The sequence below is a fragment of the Rousettus aegyptiacus genome, unplaced genomic scaffold (genome assembly GCF_014176215.1).
Source record: "Rousettus aegyptiacus isolate mRouAeg1 unplaced genomic scaffold, mRouAeg1.p scaffold_m13_p_6, whole genome shotgun sequence".
Classification (NCBI taxonomy): domain Eukaryota; kingdom Metazoa; phylum Chordata; class Mammalia; order Chiroptera; family Pteropodidae; genus Rousettus; species Rousettus aegyptiacus.
The window spans coordinates 92,319,155-92,329,295 of record NW_023416309.1 but is presented as its reverse complement, the minus strand read 5'-3'; the positions used below and the strand labels follow the sequence as shown (position 1 = coordinate 92,329,295).

The window sequence follows — 10,141 nt, the reverse complement described above, 5'->3', positions numbered from 1 at the left end:
TGCCAAGAATTTGAGCTCAGCTCATCAGGCTGTGATGATGAAGCTGTCCATCAGCTAGCAGGTGGCTAAGCTAATTGATTTGGGAGGCAGTGTGGTCTAAGCTAATTGATTTGGGAGGCAGTGTGGTCTAGTCAGAGTAGAAGATCAAGCTTTGGAATCAGACAGTTCTTCATTTGTTACCAGCCCAAATACTAAATTAGCTGTAACTTATTTGATATCTTTGAATTTCAGTTCCACCAACTTCAGACATGAGTATAAATCACTCCTCAAAAGTATAAGAACTATATTTTTATAGTAGCTCTTTCTTCAAGAGTAGTTTTCATTTTTCCTTTACCATACCTGTTGGTATCGTTAAAAGGGTTGCCTGAGTTCAGAAATGAACTCTCTCCTCACAGTGGTGTAAGTAAGTCACTGGTCCAAAAGAAACAAGTAGCTCAGTCTAAGCTAGTCTGGTAAGAAAGATTGACTAACCATTAGTCTCAACCCAGAAAATGCTGCCTTGGGATGCAGAGCTCCTTGGGCAGATGGCTTGGGTAGATCTCCGGAGAGGAAGGAGCGTATTTCAAGCTCCCATCACCCACCTGGAAAAAGCCAGGATGATGATATTAGACATCTTCATGATTTGGGTATCCTGATGGCCTAAGGAGCTGCCATTCAGATCAATGGTGACATTTTAAGAACTGTGCTCTGGAGGTGGTATATCCCCACCTTCAAAAAGTTCACAGCTTCGTAGGGAGACAGACACATATACTGATAAGTGCAGTACAACACAGATTCCACTGGAGCCGCAAGAAAGGCAAGGATCAGCATGTAGCATCAGGGAGAGCTTCCTGTAGGACAAAATACTTGGGAGATAACAAGGAGGTCAGCCAGAGAATACAGGAAAATATCTCCATCATGCATATAAAAAGAGCGAAGTTCTTCCTAAGGTATATATTGAAGCTTCATATTTCTCAGTAGTAAATCACACGATAAATTTAAGGCTCTTAATAAATTTCTCAGTGCTGCCTAGGAATTGATTTGTGGTGTCTTTCTCCCCCTTTCTCCTTCTCCTCTCCCCTTCCCTTTCTCTCCCTCTTTTCCTCTTTCTCTTCTTGGAAATCTCACCCATGGCTTCCATTAATTACTCCCCTCTTCAATCTTAGGTCTCTGGTTAAGTGACTGAATAGTCCAATGGCCTTCATTTGGAAAACATTTTCTGATCACTCAAGTCTGAAATCTGAGCAATGTGTTTTCATAGCAGTTTCTATTTTCCCCAAAATATTCATTATGGTATATAATAACTGCCTCTTTATGTTTCTTGCCATTCTTTAGTTGTTTCTGTTGTGTATGGGCAATGTCTTTATCTCGTTTAATCCTCACATTTTTACAATTATAATACATTGTATGTTAATCAATACATATGCTAATGAATAATAATAGTTTATTCAAATAAACTAATGAATGGATGGATAGGTATAAAATTGCATGAATAGATATGTATATTTATGTACCGCCCACACACATACACTTATATCTACAGTAAATTTTTTCTCATTATTTTTTAAATGTTAGTTGGTGTTTCTGGTATGTACCTAATGTACCAAGTAGGAAATTAAAGTAGGCACAGAGTAGGGGCTGCAAATCAGAGGCAATTACTGGAACTTCATACGAGACAAATTCTTGGTTACAGGGAACAAAGCAAATGCCCAGTTATTGAAACCATGTAAGGTCACTATATTAGTCTACTGATTAAACTGGTACAAAACTCGGCTTTATAAATTGTCTACTTGAGTTCTGCTTTAGCCATGGGGCTGAAGTTATGGGTTTTTAAAGGACCTCGACTGCATTAATTAAGAGCAAGACATTCAGACGTAGGGTCTTAAGTACATAAGATGAAACAAAACTGTTTTGACTAGAAAGTTAATTCCATTCTTATTTTCTACTTTTTTTTTTTTTTTAAACCTATAGCACCTGGTTTTCCTAGGTGGTCTCCCATCCAAGTACTAACCAGGCCCAACCCTGCTTAGCTTCTGAGATCAGACAGGATTGGGCTTGTTCAGGGTGGCATGACCATAGACCTTATTTTCTACTTTCTATTTTATCACTTTGGTCTTGTCAGAGTTATGGATCTAGTTCCAAGGAACTCCACTGCTTCTCCCCTGATCCATGCTCAAGACAGTTCAGCTCTACAGATAGTATTAAGTGTACTCTGGCTTCTGGTTTGATTACACCAGTGAAAACCACCAACAAGAAATGAACGGGCAAGAAAGAGAGATCAAGGTGTGTACTGGTATCTTCTTCCTAAACCTACTCTTTGAGCTGTGGTATTGACAGCAGCTGTGTCCTCGGACAAGAGACTCTCTCCAGCAGCCACAGTTCTGAATTGGGCTCAGGTAGCATGGCTTCCTCCTCCAGAACCTTTGTGCCCTGAGTTGTAATGGGTCCCATTCTTACTAGTGCCCGAGGGTTTCTCAACCCTTGTTAGTCCCTTTACTTCTGCCAACCTCTGGAAATAGTTAACTTCGTTGAAATCTTTTTCGACATTTTCTCCTGAGTGTGTCGTACGTTTTCTATCACAATCATGATGAATACACTACACATTCAGAATTGATAACTTTGGAGCCTTTAAACTTTGCTCTAAAAAATTTGTGAACTTTTCTATCCATTTAGTTGAGCGAATGATAAATATGAATTTTCTACTGCCTTAAAGTATCATAAAAATAAACTTGTACACATAAACATAAAAAGGTACATAAAATGCTTTAGAAAGCAGACTTTCTGGACAGTAAGTAACATGTCTAGGATTCCAGTAAATTCAAGTAGAAGGGGGTGGTTAAAAATATTGTTTCTTCCTTTAGAGATTGTTCCCGATACTGTTAATGTCCTTTCTGCCTTATTGATCTAGCTGATCTTACTCGTCTTAACCAAACCAAATTGTACCCTGTTTGGCATGGCCTCATTTTCTCTAAATACCCTTTCTTTATATTATATAGTGCTTTTGTATAAAAGCAGATGGCTCTTGTATTCAAGAGCCTTGAACGAGTTCATCCCAGGATATACATATCTAGGAAGTTTATCCTAGGGAAATATAACTGTTTCCCTGGAAAAGGATGTTTCCTGTAATAATTTAAAAATGATTAACACAGAACATAATGCCTTAAAGAAAGAAATGATTGATTGAAACTTGGTGGATCTATACAATGAAATAGTAAGCAGCCATAAAAAATCATCTTTTCAAACATTATTAATATAAGTTACATATATAAGTCAATATAGAATGTCTATATGTTAATCTCCATCTCTCTCTCTCTCTCACTTTATACATATATGTATGTGTATGTGTATGTGTATATGTATGTGTATATGTATATAATTACATATATATTGGGAGGAATAAAAAAACAGAGCCAGAAATAGACACACACATACATAAATGTTAAAAATAATCATCTACATGCTCTTGGCAGTGGTTTCTCTTTATATGTAACAGTATTTTTTTGTATTTTACATTTTGATAATTTAACATTTTTAACATAAAATCTGAAGTGCAATGCACTAAATAAAAAATAGAAATTCTTCCTTTAAATGTGTAACTCTAACAGCCCACATGCCATCAGCACTCCTGAGGATAAGTTCTAAAATTCACTTGGTTGGGCCATGCAAAATTAGATTGTGAAAAATTCTGCATTGTAGAAATTGTATAAATGAAAAACTTGCAAATGGGAACAATAGTAATCTTTCCTTAATTTACCTTTCTCTACTTCATTTGATGGGTAGACCTTCAGAGAAGCTTTTGCTTGCTTTGTGATCCAGTTGTTCCGTTCAAGGTTGATGCAGTATTCAGGTCAGATATGCATCAAACACTCTATTTTGTAGGTTTCATGTTTTATTTATGGTTATTGTTTTAGACATTATTTCTCCTATCTTTCGGCTGAATCCCTGCCAGAATGACTCTTTAAAATAACAAAACAGCGTGAACAATAGCAATTGCAGTTCAACTATTTTCCTCTGTGTAACTGACACTACTGATAGAAAGTAAGAATTTTGGTTTGGCCTGAAGGCTTAATGTAAATAAAAATCTAAGCGACTCAGTTTTTTGTTATTAAACTCTGCCTGTGATAGAATTCTTTGTCATTTTAGCCCCCCATAGGAAGAAGCTAAAGCTGGTGCTAGCCTGTGCCAAAATATTCAATTAACTAAGGATGAAGGTGACCCTTTCTGTCTAGTGGGTGCCAAGGCTGAACAATTAAAAAAAAAAAAAGAGTTCATTATCCTTTTTTCAGGTGAATGTATTAGATAACCTTGACTGCCAACAAGTCCTTTCTGATTTTAGAATTGTTGATTTGTGATTTTTCTAGTCTCTGTGGGTTGCAGCTACAAAATACAGTAACACTATTTGTCTAAGGTTTTGAAATTTACGAAAGTAATTTTATGTACCTTGTTTCTCATAATAACTCACAGAACTTCAGGTAAGTAATATTATTGCTTCCATTTTACAGATAAGGAAACTGGGATTGAATTTAGTTGAATGCCTAAGTTTACTACATAACTGGTAGAGATGGACTCTTAGCTTTTTAGGTTATGGATTTTTTTTTATTACTGCATGTTACTACATAGCTTACTCTTTGTAACTTAGTGTGGCTCACATCATTTTACAGTTGCTAATTAATAAAAATCAATATAAATCATTCTCTAGTAGCTGGAAATGGAGACCCTGAGAAAATAGAGAAAAATAAAGTAAGTGAATATTTGATACTAAATCACCTAGAAATTTTATAATTCCAGAAATGGTTTGGAAGTTTAAAGGCCAAACATTTGTATATTTTGTCATATGTTAAATCTCATCTATTACAGATGTATCTCTGAAAAAAATTTCTGAAAGATATCCAATAGTATGTCATTCTATTAGAAAGATTGATTTTGCTAAGGAAATATTGTATTGTTGTTTTGCTTTGTTTTTGTAATGTGGATATGGGTAATAGTCTCTTAATTTATAGGTTTTGTAAGTTTAAATGTTCTTATAGCCAGGGTTCTTGAAATCTGGATGCTCACTTTTCCTGGAGCTAGGAAGACACACTTTGGAACATGAGTGGCTGAAATTGAAAGTTACATTTTGTTTATTGGCATCCTGCTGCGTTCGTTTGAGCCATGCTGCAAGGTCATAAAAGAGATAGTGATTATTTATGCCAAAGCTGAGGTCTATGCTGGTTTATGTCAATTTGAAGAGCTATGACCCTTTATATAGGGGAGAATATTTACTTTCGTGTGTGTGTGTGTGTGTGTGTGTGTGTTATTTTCAGACAATTCAAAACCTTTCAGCATTTGCGTTCTCCTAATCCCACAGGTAATTTCCTATCCAGTCTAGATGACAGGACATATGACCTTTCAAGGTTTTAAATCATCACAACTTTCTTCCATTTGCTTGCCATCTATCACCACTGTCCCTACTATCACACCATGCCCATGCCTTACTCTTCACAGCCTGTCTTACTAAGAGTAGATTTTTTATTCAAAACTTCCTCAATTTACTTTACCACACCACCTCCCCACCTTAACTCAATGGTATTTCCATCTCTCCTTTCTTCCTAGCTGCACAAAATAGGTAGTCATCTTGTTAAAACTATTTCTCATTTGTACTATGAATATTATCCTACCCAGCCTTTTCTAAGAACAGTTCTATCAATTACACCCTTTTCTTTAACCATTTTCTCCCTCTATATATTTAATCAAAGAAAATATAGTCCTCTTCCATATTAAATCGATGTATTGCCTTCTCAATCACTCACACACACACACGCACACACACAAACACACACACACACACAAACACACACAATCTACAGCCAAGGCATAAAGTTTTAATCTACAGTCTTTATTTTCTTATCATACATTCATACTTCAACCTAAGTGTGTCTTCTAACCTCTGAGCTCCCCATCCTATTCCTATGAAACCACTCTTCTTAGGATCCTTAAGGATTTCATATTTTAAAGGTTTATTGAGTTGTAAGTGATATACAAAATACTGTACACATTTGATGTACACATTTTTTTTTGTGTGAGTTTGGGTATATGCATGTGCCTATGATATCACCATCACAATCAAGGTACTGAACATATCCAGGGAATTATCGCTATATGGGTATAAAGTTCCATTTACACAAGATGAATAAATTCTAAAATTCTAGAGATCTGCTGTTCAATGTAGTATCTGTAGTTAGCGATATGTTACAGTGCACTTTAAAATATGTGAAGAGGGCATCTTATGTTAAGTGTTCATATACACATACACACAAATACAAAGACACTTTTTAAATTTTATATTTACTGAATGGATACATTTGCCTTTTGAAAAATAATACTTATTTACTTTTCTGACCATAAAATCACACAATACATGCTAATTATATAATATTTGATGTTTGTGTGTATATATGTGCATATGAATCTTTACTTTTTTTAAATAGTTTCCTTAATCTCTCATTCATTTTCGCTTCCCTCATTTTTAATTAGATTTACTAATGTTCTCTTTCAATTAAAAAAAATTAGACTTTAATTTTTTATTCCATTTTTTATATTTTTTCATTGAATAATATCTTTATTAATACTGCCCTTTTAGTGTTACTGGAGTTTCTCTTCTGTATCTTAGGATCTGAATTGAATGTTTATTTATGTTATAATGAAAGATTAAGAATATATTAAGTCTGAGGAGAGCAATAGAGAATTCATAGTTTGTTAAACATAACTCTTATTCTTAATATATCTTGTATATGCTGAAATTATATTTTTTATTTGGCTTTAGTAGTTACTTACAAGAGTATTTTTTCTTTCTTTAACTACTAGTTCAGTTTCAATCCGTTTTTTGATATGATATTTTCAATTACTTTTTTTATGATTTTTTGATCAGAAAATGTAGACTAGATACTGTTTTTCTTTTCTGAAACTAAGTTATTTTTTTTCTTTTTAGAGTGGTACAAATGAATTTTATAGTTTGTATATAAAAGTTAATAGAAAGGCATATTTTTCTACTTGTAGGAGATAATCTTTAATATCTGCCTTTTATTTCATCTTTATTAATTATATTGCTCAAATCCTGTATAGTCTTTTAAAATTTTTTACTTGCTTTACTTGTCATGAAACAACAGTGGTATGTTAAACACTCCTATAAAAATTGTGTTTCTGTCAAAATTTTGACAAGATCTCGATACATAGGTTTGATGCTGTAGCATGAGAGAACTAATTATACTGTATTTGAAATGCAGCTGACTTTATCCGAAACTTATCAATTGTACTAACCTTTTGCATCTGTCTCTTAATTATCCTAAGCATTATTTTATTTTTAGTTTCTCTAGACTGTATTTTATTGATGCCAGTACCCCTTAGCCCTTGGTTATAGCCTTTTGGGATTCAGTGATGACTTTGGCAAAAAATGTGATGCCCAAACTAACCTGTGTTGCTCAGGTTAACCACTGGGCGTGTTGTTGATTTTCTATTATTCATCTGGACTATACATTATCTAGGTTAATCAATACTTACACCCTGGCCACACCAATATTTGAACCACCCTCATAGATAGATAAATTGAACATAAATGTGGACAATTTATAACAAGGATACATATTTGGCTTTGCTTGAAAATTCAGAAGGCTTAATAAATTAGGCTCACCATCCCTTTTGGTCATAATAAGCAGAGCTACCCACTTTAAAATGGGGTCTGTGCTCTCAGTCTGGCTTCATGCACCAAAACCTACATGACCTGTGTAGTCATTTTTTGTCTTTAACCTTCTTTTATATATTTGGTTTAGACACTACTACTGCATAATTGGAATCTCTTAGTAGCAATTAGTCTTTCTGTCATCCTTGTCTGTAAATATACATTTGCAATCCTGTTCCTGTCTTTGCATGACAGAAGAGTAGAGAGAAAGAAGTAGAACAACCTCTACCTTTAGATCAGATTACAAAGCCCTGTTTATTGCTTCCTCTGCTGTGCTGATTTTACAAAACCCAAAGTGTGGACTCAACTTAACATGCAAAGCACTAACTTTCAGTGTCCCTAACTATTTGGATACCCTTGGCTTTTAATTCTGTTTGCCTTCTTGAATTTGTATTGTAGTCTTTTCCTAATTCACAGTGACACTCTGGGTTTGGTCTCTATCAACTATAGCTCTTTCCCATCCATAAACAAAAAAATTTATGAAATTTAAACTTGACTTGTGACCAACTTGGACTTCACTTTCTGCAAGAGTAATGTTTCCCCTAACTCTCCTTTCTGCCTGGCATCTGCTTCTGAATCGGTGAGACACTGACTCACAAAAAGGAGGATATATTGTCTCAGTGCATGAAGAAGAAAGCATTACTGTCATTCAATGAATGTGTTCTACTTCCTATTGAAGTTCCCAAATAGAAAGCAAACCACCCGAAAGAAAACCTATAACAAAACAATTACCTAGAAAGTGAGTATATTCTTTCTCATGCATTTAGAGGGAGTCCTCAAAAAAGAATCATTGCAAAAGCAAGATGCCTGAAATTTTCAGACCCAGGGTGTTTAAACGATATAATGGGAATTCAAGCAGAGCTGCTAGATACAGTGTTATTCCTTGCAACTCTATCAGATTCTCATGTTTTTGTGGCTTATTTTATAAGGCTGTCATGTTTGAATTTATTCTACCAAGCAGTCATTTTCTTTTCCACTATACTTTTCTGTATATCTAACTACATGTCCATGTCTTCATCAATTTTTTTTTACCTAGTCACCCTTCAACTATTACTTTAGCTTTCCAATATGACACGTATTTTTATTGTTCTTTTTATACTTCTATTGTTTAGTTGAAGCTAGATTTAGGACTGCCACATTCTTTTTAACAACTTAAAGTGCTATGAGAAATAGTGCCAGTTGTATCTCCTGATTTTCACCTTCTTCTTCTCACCCAGGCTCTTTCCAGTTTGACATTGCAAATTACATTGAAATAAATGCACATTTCTCTCTAATGATAGTAATTTATACAGGCTTCATAGCAATTTACAATCTGAAGGGACGGACATGCTCGAAGGTAAATTTATAATCAATTAGTTAATAATTATTTATGCCTAGACATGAAATAAATACATGTGGCACACGTCTTGTGTATAAATTGGTATTTCTGTATATTCCATTAATTAAACAATTTAGTATTGTTATTTCAGTAGCACACTGTGCATTTCGAATGTGTTTCACTTGAACTTTTCCTTAGTGCTGCCTCACCCTGTTCCTTTCTATCTCTCAGAGCTGTTTCTACTGCTACTGCCTGTAAGCACCCTGCATGTTGGCACTCCTTGTTAGGAGATCAGTAGTCACTAAACAGTGTTAAACCGAAGTGGTAATGGCATATTAGCACCTAATTGTACTTTAGCCAGAAGAACTAAAAGATCATAGGAAAAGGCAGAACACTGTTGAAAAATGTGGGAGCTTTGAGATCAAATACTGACTGATGTAGACTATTTATAGATTGCCTTTCTTCTTTGTCTATTAACCTTATAGAATGTTAGTTACTCAGTGAACTACGTTTTGCTTAGTCAGTGAATGTTTTAAAAGAGTAATGAACTTTAATTCGGATTTAAGAGAGTAACCTATCTAAATAGATAGGAAAGGTTTATTTTAGACATTTTGCCAGCTGATACCAGAGCTTATAGGCAGTAGAAAGATGAGCAGTGTCATAAATATTTGTTGGTTTTTAACCACTTTGCATCCATGACCCCTTTCTAAATAATACCCTGGCTTCCTTTTAGAAAATTATCTCACCAAATACTATGTATGATCTTAGTGGGTGATAACTAAGGCATTCAGCTCTCTCAGTGGAAGATCCTTCTTCTCACTGCCTGGTACATACCAGGGGCAGGCATCTGATCTAAGATTGGCTGGCTGCTGCTCTCTGCTAGCGCACTGAATCATGAGCAGATGAAGTAGGACAGGAAGAGATGGGTAGCGCCCTTTCATTTGAGTGGTAGTGTCCTAATCTGAAGGTTCTTTTAAAAATTTTGTTGTTTCTGCATTCTAGCTCTTTTAACCAAGTTTCAAATCTGCAATCTTTCCACTGTAAAACACAGCATCTCAGAAATGAGTACAATGTACAGCTTAATTTGCAAAGAGCTTAAGAACATCAGCACTAAAGGCAGACAGCATCAG

General features: G+C 34.9%; 1 pseudogene; it reads right to left on the bottom strand.

Moving 5' to 3' along the window:
• Nucleotides 1-1,941: 1,941 nt before the first annotated feature.
• LOC118604496 lies at nucleotides 1,942-2,060 on the bottom strand (annotated as a pseudogene).
• Between the last annotated feature and the right edge of the window lie 8,081 nt (nucleotides 2,061-10,141).